Here is a 15,109-nt window from a genome sequence, read left to right on the forward strand (position 1 = left end):
AGAAAGACGTGCCCTTCCTTCCACAGATGCCCTCTGCTACTGTGGTGGCCTCCTGCATACTCTCAAGGCAGGACTACTGCAGAAGCCTTTTCATGGTACTGCCAACTGAAGCATTACTAACGTATGGTAAGTCAAAATCTTACAGTGCTAACGATCCTGTATGTGAGCATAAAGGGCCATGTGTTGGATGCTTACAAAAGGCCATGCTGGTGTGTAATGGTGCAACGAGGTAGGTCAGTTCAAAAGTGCATTTCTTGTACACTGTGTTTTCATGGGTATGAGTCCTCGTGTCTTCCTAAGCAGCTGCGTACACACATGGACCTTGTAGGTCCTTACAACAGTGCAATCTTTTACTCCTGTTTATACCACTGGTCAAGCAGCAGCGCAGCGGAGCACATTATTTCCGATTCCTCAGTCCGAAACTGTGGAGCATTCTTCTGCAACTCTGTATCATTGAGAACCACAAGCTTCCAGAAAAGCCCTCAAGACCTTTCTTGTGCTTTACAAGTGATCAAGTCAGACATCAATTGCATGATTGAACTTGCGAGGCAAACTAGGTGCAGGGGATGAGCACATAAATACTACATATCCACTGAGTCGTTCGCCTTATATTCATTATCCCTTAAAACAATTGTTAAAATTCCTGGTGGCCACACAATCTTAGGCCAGTGGTGGGCCAAAAACAGGTCAGTCCGTGGCTCATCCATTGCCCAAGCAGCAGCCTTGCCACCCACTGTGCCTGTCGCCGCAGTCTCGTTTTAGCCATAGATGCTAGGTCAGGTGATGCACATGATCCTTTTGATAAGATACTTTTGGTGCAGAGTTTCCCACACTACTGCATCTACTGGAACTAGAGGCTACAGTGATTTCGGCAGAGTGCAGTCTCACCTCTTTTGTTCAGGCAAGCCGAGTGTGTCTGGTGCTGTGATTTTATCACACCTAAGGGAAATGCTCTTTTTGTGCAATGTAGGTGCTACTCCAGTCAGCTGTGCGTGATCAGTTTTTCGGTAAGCAAACTTTTCAAAACGGGAATTCACTTGCGAGAACTTAACTGTATTTACGAGAAATAGAGCCTGGAGGTCACGAAGAAAATGACCTTTTCGTGGGTGTAAGAATGACTGAGGGACATATTATCAAGGGATTTATCTCCGCTTTTTTGGCTTTAAAAGCCAAGAAAGCGGAGATAAAATTATCTCCCTATCAGCAACAGGGTGCTAACACGCAAATTCGCATGTTAGCACCCTTTTTCTCTACGCTTCTAATGAGATGCAAAGGGGGCGTTCCAGAGAAAAATAATAGGAGAAATGTTGTAAAGCTACATTTCTCCTATTATCAAGGATTTCGCTAACCCTGTTAGTGATAAAAAAAAGCAGCGCTAACCACGGTTAGCACTGCTTTTTTTACACCTGGTATTTTCCTGACTTAGCCATGATATCCTATGGAAGGTGGATATCATGGCTAAGTTTGTGAGCCCTATCAACAAGCTAACGCCAAACTTTGAGAGATTATCGTTGGTTTTCCAGCGATAATCTCTCATTTCTGAGATAAACCTTGCTAATACCAAGTTATCTCTGCGATAATTTCCGGCGATGCTTAGCGTTAAAAAATTTGTTGCTAAGCCTCGTTAGCGATTAATATCGCTAATCGTTGGTAATATGCCCCTGAGTTTCTCACTGGTGATCTTCATTCCACTAAGTCCTACTCTTCCTGGTAACAGAACTTCTCTTCTGAGGGTGACTCGCCTCTGAGGGGGGAATATAAATGTTCTGATTACTGTCTCCAATTCTCACTCTTCCCATTCCTTCATGACATGATTCACTTGAAGTGACTGGCACAATGTGTCCAACATAAAGGGAAACAAGGCTCATATGAAAAGCCACGCTGTGGTCCTCATTTTCGGTCCCTGGGATTTTTGCCCTCATGTACTGCCCATGGAGAGGTTGATACCACACAGTGGTTCCTTTCCACAGGTCGGTACCTCTCAACAAGTTCCTCGTGTGAGAATGGGAGATACTCATTTTACCCCGTTCCGATGTGAAAAACTTCCAGCTTTAGACATTTGCGTGTGGGGAAAAATGTCTATGAAGAATATGGTTAATGCCTGTAACCCTGAGGAAAGCACCTAAGTAGTAAGTTCCAGTGCGTCCCCATCCTCCACTTTCAATGAGTACTAAGTATCAAATATTAATCGGACTAACCACGTTGTACCTTGAGGTCAACTGTATAAAATGCACTTTAACCTCTCAGCCCAGAAGGCCGTGCATACTTCTGGTAACTTTACCATGGAGAAGCCTCTGTCGAATTCCCAATTCATTCCCTGTATACTATAAACCTTATTGTCATGCATTTGTCAAAGGTGGGTGAGTTAACGTCAGTCCTTGGCATACTGTTTTAAAGTTGATTTCCATTGCTGAACTTTAACATTGATGTGGGTGTAAATACCTACCGTAAGGCACTGAGCGACTAGGCAAAGCAAAAAAGCAAAACCGACCAAAAAAAATCAGCTAAATGGTGCATTTAAAACAATTTTCAATGAATTTGGCTGTTTTTATTTTTCATATTAAAGTTTTTATATTTTTGTTTATTTCAAATGTTCAGTTCCTCCTTTTTTTCTTTCTCCCTTTTTTAAAATTTGGAACTTAAAGGTTAATAATGTGAAAAGATGTTACCGTTAAGCAGAAGACCAACTTGACTTCTGTGAATATCAACACTTATATATTTTTGTCCCACTTTTATTTGTTGATTCACTGAAGAAGTTTCAAGTTAATTTTCACTACTTGAGTCAGAAGAGATCTCTGCATTATTTAAAGAGGAAGTCGAGGAAAGTGTTCGTTTGGGAAATTCAGATAGTTGCACAATCTTTAGTGCTGCTTTCTGTTTTGTTTCTTATCATTGTCTTATTGTACTTTTATTTTCACTTATAGGAATGAGTATTAGGTAACTTTCCCAGAACGTCACAATATTTAAATTAGCTGTTTCTTCTTTCCCTTGGGCAAACTCTTGGCCCTGTCATCGGTCTTTCCAATAAAAGGCTCTTTTAAAGGAACTTTCAAAGTTCTGCTAACAAGGAGGTGAAGACGGTCTTATTTACCAGTCATTTACTGGCACGACGTTTAAATACCACTTACTCTTGGTCATAAAAGGGCCAGCAGCTAACAATCTAATGTAGTATTTGAACGTCCATGGTGTTGTATATTTACTAGTTTTCTTTCGTTTACGCAGCAAAAACATTCTAAGTAGTGTCCCTTCCAAAATAATTTAGTCTGAAAGACACACTCATTTCCCCATTAGTGCAAACTATTTTAACAAGAGTGCAGAAGGTAATTTATGCTTCTCATATGTATACCACTATGATGAATCTTTAGTCTGGAATTGATAATCAAATATCTAGTGCATCAAGAAAGTTATATATTGTAAAAATCATACTAGCAGTAGACATTATGTTATGTTATGCAGATTTATAGAGCGCACTTCACCTGGAAGGGTATCCTGGCGCCGAGCAGGTGTGAGTCTAGCTAAACCTTGGGCCAAGTGGGTCTACTCAAAAAGCTAGGCCTTCAGGATCTTGCAGAATTTAAGAAGTGACAAGGAGGCTCTTATGTGTGGTGGCATGTCATTCCATGATTTTGAAGTGATGTAGGAGAAAGCTAGACCACCAGATCTGGTCTTCCATTTGCGTGAGATGTGTGCAAATTGGAGTGTGGCCCAGCAGAAACACCTTACAGTGAGAGCCCTCTGTCCCTTCTTAGTTCTCGCCTGGCATGCGCTGCTCTCGCTATTGCGAGTACCTTTTGTAATCGATTCTGGCGAGGGCTTTTGTGCACGCGTCTGCATGGACAGACATGGCTGCTCTTGCCATTTGTCCGTAGCAGTCAGCATGCACGTGTCCGTACGGACTGTGGACTGTCCGACGCCATCTTGAGAAGAAGCTTTCTTTGTCATAGCAACGAAAATGCTACTTCCTGTACGCAGCTTACACGCATCCAAACGTGTCAGTCTGTCCACCTTGGTTGCCATTTCAACATCTTTCGCAGTCGGCCTACTCTGACTCGAATGAGCTTTGACTGCTTCCGGACCCCACGACATAACACAACGGTTGCAGCTCGGTGCTTTCAAATCGTCAGCCTGCAAATTACCCTCACAATTTACAGTTCAAGCTGTACCACTAGACTTTCCTGGAACTTTTAGTTTGAAAATATGTATTTCATTAGGAGCAATTGCGCAAACGGTGTGCACTGGCAGGCAACGTTTTAAACTCGCAGCTCCATGATTACGGACATAGTTAACTCCCTCAATGTTTACCACATGAAGCAGGGGGCGCGAAGAGAGCAAAATGGCTGCAAGCGAAAAGTGGTGGGGTGACAGTATGGGGTGATTGAGGAGATATGGCGGCAGATACTCAACAGAAGGGGGACCCCCAGTTAATAGACGGCGGCAGGTAAATGGGGAGACGGCAAAATACAAGAGAAAAGATACCTGCCAGATAGATTAAATATAGGCCTCACAAGGAGGTCCTTTGATACATTTAGAACCACCCAAACCAGAATAGATTAATTCAGCACATATTAAAAAATAAATAGCAATTTTATTACATAGAAAAACATTTCAATATATTAGTGACAAACCACATAGGGATATTTTTAAAAAACAGATGATTTGACAAATATAGTCCCACATATCAACATCAGGCAAAAACTCTCACATCTTCATACATACCAGCATTTCAAACACTCTCATACCACAACCAGGCATCAAATACAAAGGTACATAATAGCCATGAGCTGATCTAATAATAATAGATGGAACACAGTCATCGGGGGGGATAGACAACAGATCAGTCAGGTAGACTCCAGATGACACAAAACGCCTATGGCGTCAGATGCCTTGTTTTCACCCTGCTTTTTTCCCCCTTCTCCCTCCACTTTATTTTTATTTAATTTGCTGCCACCCCGGTTACTCCGTATTACTTCTCCCCGTTCACTCTGCCGTTGGTTGCCACCTCTACTAGTCTACTTATTGTAAACACGTCCTCGGACGCTTTTTCATATTTGTCTGGTGTTAGTAACATGCATCACTGGTCTTAATGCGCATAAACGTGACGTATTTGTGAAATGAGTGGCGTATCGAGTGTGCTCACGTGTCATAAGTGAACTTGGCACGAACAGGTGTCAAAATAACACTAAATATTCTTGCTTTAGTTTGTGAAAGATGAAAAGATTGTTCTCTAGGTTAAAAAAACTATCAGTCTGTCTGTTTTGAGTTAGTTCAGTAGAAGGGGAATTGTTCATTGCTTGCTAAGAGGTTTAAACAATTAAGAGCAGTTAACATTATCGAAAACATCCATATGCTTCACATGGAAAGGATTATTTTAGCTTGTTGTTGCAAACAAGTGGTTCCGTGTGAGTACGCTGCTGCCTGCTCTAGAGAAATACTATGAAGAGAATGGTATAAGAATGCGCCGCTATTAGGTAAGAGCAGGGAAAGACCAGTTTTGGGGGGCACGCCGTCTATCGGGACACTCACGGGGGACACTCTGGCCTGCGACTCTGCAGTGGGATTACATGTATGACCAACTAAATTATAATATGATGTTATGATCGAGGGCAATTGTCCGGTTGCTCCCGGAGCCATAATTGTTTGTGCTGCAATGCTCGCCTTCTCTTCATGCTACTCAGGCTGTGACATCACTGTACCGAGACAAAAGGGGTTTGCCATGGCCAGTCTGCCTGTTTCAATTCAATGTAAATCAGCTCACCTTGCTTGCAAATCATTAATCTCACAGCGTTGTATAGCGAAAAGCAAATCCCCGCGGGGAGATTCCAAGGGACCTGTAACGTAACACAGTATCTCATGAAAAGGCACAAAAATGCAGAAACGTTTTATGACGAAGGCATTGCTTGTCCCAATTGGCTGCAGCCCCTCCATCTAGAAGCAAGTCATAAGAAATAAATAGGCCTTGTGCTCTCAGAGCAGATAAACAGTAGAGCACAGAATGTTAACAGAAAGATACAAGCAATAAATGGCACAGGAGCAATTCACTTCACACCACTGACCAGCTGACTGGAGGTTCACAGTAAACGGCGCAGGTGTGGGGGACGGGAAAAAGAGTTGCAACCAAAACAAGCATTGAAAATGCAATAGGTCTTGCCTTTTATTAAGTTAAAGCCATTTGCTTTGCTATACAATACCATTAGCAAAGCCAATGGCTTTAACTTAACACCTTAGCCGCGGTAGGATTTACCGCGGTGCGCTGAGTTTTTTAAAAACCCGCATTACATGACGAGCTCAGCTCGTCATGAGTGTACGAGAGGTGTACCTCATGACGAGCTGAGCTCGTCATGAGCGTCGAAGGGGTTAATCAAAGGCGAGACCTATTGCATTTTCAATGCTTGTTTAGCTTGGCTTGAACCAAGTAATATGAGGCCTTATTTAGATATTGGCCGATGGGTTACTCCTTCACACCGGTGAAGGATATCCTATCCGCCAAAATATAAATCCCATAATATCCTATGGGATTTATATTTTGGCGGACTATGGGATTTATACTTCAGCGGATGGGATATCTGTCACTGTTGTGACGGAGTAACTCTCCGCAAAATCTAAATCAGACTGTTAGTCCTCAACAAAGCAATTCTTATTTATTTGGGGAATTTGTCTGTTTGAAGCTTCAGCTGTCGAGTGCTCTGTCATTTATGTCCTGAAAAAACACTATTACTTTTAATGTAGAAGGAAGGATATGTTATCTGGATAGCCTGGAGTGCAGAGACGTTTGCCACTCATTCATGGTATTCTGAGTATTACTGGCACAGTGAGAGTAGGGGACCTGCCTTTGACCGTGTTATAAAGAGTATTTTTTTAGCTATCTAGGGAGCTTCTGAAGCATTCTTTGCCTTTATGTATGGATGGATGAGAGAGAATGTGCCTTACTTAAGGGTATATATATATATATATATATATATATGATCTCGAGACCAAACTGTATTAAGGAACTAAGCATATACAATGGCTATAAACAGTTTATAATGAAGATAATGCAGTACACATTTATCAGTGACACATAACCACAGGAACAGAGAAACATTATGTAGTGTCACACGTGTTCCCAATGCTGTTATGTCAACAGTATGCTGGGTGTTTGCCTCCCCAACTCTGGCCATTCAAAGTTCTTGGAGAACCTCACAAAAGAGATAGCCACAATCCCTCACAACCACGAGTTATAGCAGATGAGATTAATTGTATCCTGAATGTGACTTTGGGTAGATCTCATCCCCACTTTTGGGAACTTCAGCGCATGCTCATGCTGAGAAGCTGAGGGCATGGTCAGCAAACTGTAACCTAACAGAAACATGGGGGGGCTGCACACTCAGGAGACAGGGAATATTCCGACTACCCATTTAATCACTCCATGCACACCTGAACTAATATAAGCTTAATGACTGGACACCTCTGAGGAGGATACATGGGGTTGAATGTTCAGTATGTGCCCACTCAAACACCATGGGCAGTATTACTTATTGGCATTGTTTGCACCCGGCGCCCCTCCGAAAAGGTGCGCCGGGCGCAAACAATGCCAATATGCCCCAGGGCAGCCGTGAGGTTGCGCAGCCCCCAGGGCAGCGCATCCATGTGGGCAGCGCATCCATGTGAAAACATGGAGCAGCCGCTCTGTGTTTTCACAGTACAGGAGGCACCAGCCAGCTCTTTCAAAGGGGTTTAGAGATCCCCTTGCAGACGGGTGCAGCCAGTGACTACACCCGCCTCAAGGGGGTGTCTGGGCGGGTCCATGGGACCCCTTACCCCCTGCAGAGGGCTGCTGTCAGGTGGCACACTGACTGTGTGCCACCTTTTGAATGGTGCTCTGTCCTTGCGTCTCCTGATCTTCTTTGACTATGCGCCCTCGTCTGTTTTATGGCATGGGCGCTGAATCAAAGGAATTCCCTCATTTGCATAGGGCACACCCCTATGCAAATGAGGAAACACCCATTGAAGGTATTACAGAAGGGGTCGCACAAGCATCTGCGTCCCCTTCTATAATACCAAAGTGCCCCAGGGGTGTGCAAAACGGGTGTACATGCTCGGTGCGCCCCTGGGGCACCTTATGTAATAAGGCCCAAAAAACTTTTTAGTCCTAACGATACAGTGGGGCACTATACGTACTAGAATTCCCATATTGCGTTTACAACCAGTGACCCTGCAGAACACACAATATATGACCATGATGGCAGATGAAATACAACAGTTTTTGTTTACATTATTGCCAGATCTAGTATTGCTAATATGAATGAGTGGGAGACAATCGGGGTCTTCACCTGGGGCATTTATTTTAAGACTACGGTAGAAGGAAGACATATGCTCCATGCTCAGCTTACGAAGCTTGAAGGCAAGTTGCGGGTCATGGAAACCCAAGACCAGGGGGAAGTGGCAAGGCTGCACTGACAGTTTGTGCTAATAGGCACCTACCATACGGCCACCTAGCGCGGTCACAAACACACATAAGTAATATATTCAGTTGGTATTACTTGTACCTGTACGACATAGGCATAACTGTAGTCATACAAACAAGTGTTCTACCAGGAGGGAAGATTCAAACAAAATTTCTTTTTAAACAAGCCATGGATATTCTATAAGCCTGTAGTCTAAGGCAATTTCTTTTTAGCTGAAATAAGATTCCTTACAAAAACTTTGGAGACATTTCCATTTTGTTTTTTGAATCATAAATGCAAAAGATTGATGATTTTGTATTCACAAATCCAACAAGGTGCTCCAAGTGACGGCATAGTGAGAAAGTGATTTTCAGTGAACCATGACAACCAAAGTGACATAGAAAGATCAATATTTACAAAATATACAAAATATATACACACCGATCACCAAAACCCCTTTGGATTATTTAGTGGAAGAATTAAAACCCAAAGTTTTTTTTTAAAGTATCAAAGTAGATGTATCCAACACTAAATGTCAAGTGTAGGCATGACTGTAGACACAACTGCAAGAAGCATCTTGGATGATGCTAATAAAGTGGGGGTGATCCTCTTGGATCTCACCAAGGCCATGAAATATATTAAGAGCATGCACAGCTGTATGGCAGGGACTAACATTCTAATGATCAATTCCGAGAAGACAAAGTCTTAAAAATTGGCTAAATAAGCACTGTGGTGGCCTCCTGCATACTCTCAAGGCTGGACTACTGCAGAAGCCTTTTCATGGTACTCCCAACCGAAGCATTACTAACGTATGGTAAGTCAAAATCTTACAGTGCTAATGATCCTGTATGTGAGCATAAAGGGCCGGTAAACAACCTTTACCACGAAGTTTTTACCATGCGGTACCTTCACCACGCGGCCGTTACAACGCAAGTCGTTACCACGACTTGCGCTGGAGGGCGCTGTGGGATAAGGAATTTTATAAATTTATATTCCAACACCTTCCCTACTGTTACGGGGACTGGTGTTGGAATATAAAATTATAAAAATCCTAAATCCGCGCCCTCCAATGCAAGTCGTGGTAACGACTTGCGTTGTAGCGGCCGCGTGGTAAAGGTATGCGTTGTTACAACCTGCGTTGTAACAACGTACATCCTAAAGGGCCATGTGTTGGATGCTTACAAAAGGCTATGCTGGTGTGTAATGGTGCAACGAGGTCAGTTCAAAAGTGCATTTCTTGTACACTGTGTTGTCATGGGTATGAGTCCTCGTGTCTTCCTAAGCAGCTGCGTACACACATGGACCTTGTAGGTCCTTACAACAGTGCAATCTTTTACTCCTGTTTATACCACTGGTCAAGCAGCAGCACATTATTTCTCCAGTATTGGCGTGTCTTTCATAGATTCACATGCCTGAATCATTCCCCGTCGTCGGAGTGGGAGTCTCACGGTACATAAAAAAGCAATAAATATGCCCATAATAACCAAAAACCTTGGTAACATAAAAACCAGGAAGTAAAGTAGCCCAAAGCTACCAAGAAAAAAGTTCCACAGCTATGACTATCATAGTCATTATACATAGTCCAAACTGCAGCCAATTAGACAACAGCACCCACCAGAATGTTCTCCTCAGAGGCTCAGGCTCTCAGATGTTCTACCACACATCGCGTGAAGGGAGTCTCCCTGAGCTCTGCTCAGTTCTTCTCAACGCTTCAAAAATTTTCTACTCTTAGTATGTCTTCTTCATAGAAATCCTTATTCAGGCCTTGTGAATCTTGTGGTAAGCTCCAGCTTGTCTCTGAAGATCCCCACAAGAAATGTATCTATTGCCTGTACCCGGATCATGAGGTGAGACACAGCAAGATATGCAGGACCTTTCCTCAGAAGACCCTCAGGGACAGAGAGGGCTGGCTGCTTCTGTGGCTACAGAAGCTTAAAGATCAGGACAATCCAGTTTCTGAGGTGGGAAGTATTGGCTCTGGGTCATCTGTGTCTTCTAGGAAGAGGGCTGCTGAAGAGATTTTGTCTTCTCCTGGGGCCAAGGTGTTGAGGAAACAACAACTCTTAAGGGTTCTGAAGGGCCTACTACTTCTAAGAAGACTACTCCACCTGCCAAGGGCAAACCTTTGCCTTCCACGCCCCCGAGAAAGGCAGTGAAAATTGTACCTCCTAAGCCAACTTCTGAGAAGATTCTCCCTCAGAAGAAGACCCCGTCGTCGGCGACATCATTTACGACTCCTTCGTCTACGAAGATTCCCGTCGACGCAACATCTACATCGACGGTAACCTTCTCTTCTCCTAAGCCACAAATGATGATGTCGTCGGCGTCATCCCCGTCGACGCTGGTCTCTGTCTCTGTGAGACCCATCTCGTCGACAAGAGAGACTGTACCTATTGTCGGCGTTCCGTCGACGGCCAAGTCTAGGAAAATCTTGTCGACGACGGCCTTGTCGACGGCCACTTCATCCTCGCCGACGACTTCCTCGTCGACGGCGAGCTCGTCGTCGAGAACTACATCGTCGTCGACGACCAAATCATCGACGAAGACCACATCGTTGACGAAGCCATCCATGTCACGGAAACTTCCTCGTCGACGTTCTCACCTTCAGTTACGATTCCATCATCGACGGGCCCGTCGACGACTCCCCTGTTGATGCAAAAATTGTCATCTTGTACGGAGCTACAAGTCTGGTCACTGTCTACGGCCTTAACATCTATGCCGTCTACGACGACACCTTTTTTGCTGCAGAGACGTGGTTCCACGCTTGAACCCATATCTCCATTACATCTTTCTCCGCATAAGGTACCTCTACAGGTTCCTGAGCAATTATTGGATTCAGATGAGAGTGAAGAGGACTCTGAGGTGGATGACAGGTTTCGAACAGCTAGAAGCCCTTCGGATTTGTTCATAAAGTAATAGGAAGATGATGAGGTTGACCAACCTTCTCCTTAACCTGTGGCTTCACCTCCTGATAATATCCCTACAGCTCAGATGCTTATAGCATTATTGAATAATCTTCAACATTTGCTAGACGACTATTACCGCCGGTTCCCGCCATCTGAATCGGCAGAGTCTGTGCCACCTACACCGGTCGCTCAAGCTTCCACTTCAGAATTCCGGTCTCCTAGACCACCTTCGCCAGTGGCTTTGCCGCATTCTCCTAAAGCACATTCATTGGATGATGAGGATAGGGAGGAAGGTGAAGTAGACGAAAGATCTCTTCTGTCGGAGTGGGATGAGTACCAAATCCAAACCCCTTCTCCATCACCTCCGGCTCCTGCTGATTCTCCTCCAGTGGACATTGGAGGCTTCCACCTCCTCATGGAAAGAGCAACTCAAAGATTCCTCATTCCTATGGAGACGCAGAAGGAAGAATGCTTCCTGTATGATTTTAAGAACCAGCCAAGGAAATAAGTGCGGGCGATTCCCATTATAGATTTTTTATGGAAGGAGGGATTGAAAGTAATGTTAACGCCTGCGTCTATTCCTCCAGTCTTGCCACGACTGGACAAGAAATATAAAGCACCCGACAAGTCTCCAGCATGGCTCATAGGACACCCAAAGGCTGACTCAGTGCAGGCTGCTCAAAGGCGGGCTAGGAATCCATCTTCTCCGATCACAACCCCACCTGACAGGGACGGCAGGTGACTGGACTCAATTGTGAAAAGAGTCTCCACCATGGCAGCAACAACAGTCCGTGCGGCCGATCCATTGGCCATCCTGGGTCGGTACGACCGACAAATGTGGTCAGACATTTGTCTGAGCATCCAGGAAAGGTCCAGGAAAGACATGGCTTGGCAGTTCGGGCTGGACTGTTCCCATGAGACACAGGGTCAAGGCTGATTTGCATATGGCCATGTCTGAACTGGAGTGGTGTGGAGTGCAAAAAAACGATGGATTTAGGCCCAGATCTCTGTACTGGGGTGAATGTATGACATTGTTCTGCATTCTGTCCATCAACTGTCGTTTTTGCATTTGTCACCCCGAGTGGGATAGGTATGCTCAGACGTGAGTCCCATGCTCTCCACACCACTGGAGTCAAGCTATCCTGGCTGAAGACGGCTGATAGCCAGAAACCGGTCCTAGGATGCTTGATTCCGGTCCAGGAAAGACATGGCTTGGCAGTACGGGCTGGACTGTTCCCATGAGGCACAGGGTCAAGGCTGATTTGCATATGGCCATGTCTGAACTGGGGTGGTGTGGAGTGCAAAAAAACAATGGATTTAGGCCCAGATCTCTGTACTGGGGTGAATGTATGACTTTGTTCTGCATTCTGTCCACCAACTGTTGTTTTTGCATTTGTCATCCCGAGTGGGATGGGTATTCTCAGACGTGAGTCCCATGCTCTCCACACCACTGGAGTCAAGCTATCCTGGCTGAAGACGGCTGATAGCCAGAAACCGGTCCTAGGATGCTTGATTCCGGTCCAGGAAAGACATGGCTTGGCAGTTCGGGCTGGACTGTTCCCATGAGGCACAGGGTCAAGGCTGATTTGCATATGGCCATGTCTGAACTGGGGTGGTGTGGAGTGCAAAAAAACAATGGATTTAGGCCCAGATCTCTGTACTGGGGTGAATGTATGACATTGTTCTGCATTCTGTCCACCAACTGTTGTTTTTGCATTTGTCATCCCGAGTGGGATGGGTATTCTCAGACGTGAGTCCCATGCTCTCCACACCACTGGAGTCAAGCTATCCTGGCTGAAGACGGCTGATAGCCAGAAACCGGTCCTAGGATGCTTGATTCCGGTCCAGGAAAGACATGGCTTGGCAGTTCGGGCTGGACTGTTCCCATGAGGCACAGGGTCAAGGCTGAAATGCATATGGCCATGTCTGAACTTAGGTGGTGTGGAGTGCAAAAAAACGATGGATTTAGGCCCAGATCTCTGTACTGGGGTGAATGTATGACATTGTTCTGCATTCTGTCCATCAACTGTTGTTTTTGCATTTGTTACTCCGAGTGGGATGGGTATGCTCAGACGTGAGTCCCATGCTCCCCACACCACTGGAGTCAAGCTATCCTGGCTGAAGACGGCTGATAGCCAGAAACCGGTCCTAGGATGCTTGATTCCGGTCCAGGAAAGACATGGCTTGGCAGTTCGGGCTGGACTGTTCCCATGAGGCACATGGTCAAGGCTGATTTGCATAAGGCCATGTCTGAACTGGGGTGTTGTGGAGTGCAAAAAAACGATGGATTTGTGCCCAGATCTCTGTACTGGGGTGAATGTATGACATTGTTCTGCATTCTGTCCATCAACTGTTGTTTTTGCATACGGAAGAATACGGCAAGGACAGGCGGTGTCTAAACAGACCACAGCTAGATGGATTTCTGCCGCTATTGACTTTTGCCATCAACAAGCTGGAAGACCTTTGCAGACAACTCCAAGAGCGCACTCTATGAGGGCGGTCTCTTCCTCGACTGCTCTTTTGGCTGGTGTTCCTCTTGAGATCTGCAGAGGAGCAACTTGGTCCAGCAGACACACTTTCACCAAGCATTACTGTTTGGAAGCTGCCAGCAATGTTGATACGTCAGAGGGACAGGCGGTTCTCCGCAATCTTTTCAAATAAGGTGAGCCCATGTTTCCGTCCTCCTCTGTACTGCTTCTCAGACGCTTATTATCATGCCTAATATTGAGTACATTCTCATGGGATTGCAAATTTTCATGTATTTATTCATATTAGCATTTTTTAGAATGTGATTGCATATGCTTTCTATATTTATATTACAAATAGCGTCTTCCAAGCATTATTTGGGTACTGCTATCTACTTTGATTCAGGCATGTGAATCTATGAAAGACACCCCAATACTGGAGAAGAACAATAGTTACTTACCTGTAACCTGTGGTTCTCCAGTATTGGTGTCTTTCATAGATTCACATGCAACCCGCCCACCTCCCCTCAGAGGCTGGGTATGCTCTTATCTCTTGGTTACCCTCTTGGGCGAGAAAATCTGAGCGCCTGAGCCTCTGAGGAGAACATTCTGGTGGGTGCTGTTGCCTGATTGGCTGCAGTTTGGACTATGTATAATGACTATGATAGTCATAGACGTGGAACTTTTTTCTTGGTAGCTTTGGGCTACTTTACTTCCTGGTTTTCATGTTAGCAAGGTTTTTGGTTATTGTGGGCATATTTATTGCTTTTCTATGTACTGTGAGACTCCCACTCCGACGACGGGGAATGATTCAGGCATGTGAATCTATGAAAGACACCAATCCTGGAGAACCACAGATTACAGATAAGTAACTATTGTTCTTCCAATTCCTCAGTCTGAATCTGTGGAGAATTCTTCAGCAACTCTGGATCATTGAGAACCACAAGCTTCCAAAAAAGCCCTCAAGACCTTTCTTCTGCTTTACATGTGATCAAGTCAGACATCAATTGCATGATTGAACTTGCCAGGCAAACTAGGTGCAGGGGATGAGCACATAAATACTACAGATCCACTGAGTCGTTTGCCTTATATTCATTATCCCTTAAAACAATTGTTAAAATTCCTGGTGGCCACACAACCTTAGGCCAGTGATGGGCCAAAAACAGGTCAGTCCGTGGCTCATGCATTGCCCAAGCAGCAACCTTGCCACCCACTGTGCCTGTCGCCGCAGTCTCGTTTTAGCCATAGATGCTAGGTCAGGTGATGCACATGATCCTTTTGATAAGATACTTTTGATGCAGAGTTTCCCACACTA

At 44.8% G+C, this 15,109-nt stretch overlaps 1 long non-coding RNA gene across 2 annotated transcripts in view; it reads left to right on the top strand.

Annotated features, from left to right (window-relative positions):
- Window positions 1–15,109, top strand: part of LOC144762394 (uncharacterized) — a 361,263-nt gene that overhangs the window by 146,731 nt on the left and 199,423 nt on the right. Inside the window, exon 2 of one of the 2 annotated variants that reach the window (XR_013596085.1) lies at window positions 27–126. The exons of the other annotated variant lie outside the window; for it this stretch is intronic. This is a non-coding gene — a long non-coding RNA (uncharacterized LOC144762394). The remainder of the gene's footprint in view (window positions 1–26; window positions 127–15,109) is intronic. 2 annotated transcript variants of the gene reach the window in all.

Source organism: Lissotriton helveticus, chromosome 6 (genome assembly GCF_964261635.1).
Source record: "Lissotriton helveticus chromosome 6, aLisHel1.1, whole genome shotgun sequence".
NCBI classification, from domain to species: domain Eukaryota; kingdom Metazoa; phylum Chordata; class Amphibia; order Caudata; family Salamandridae; genus Lissotriton; species Lissotriton helveticus.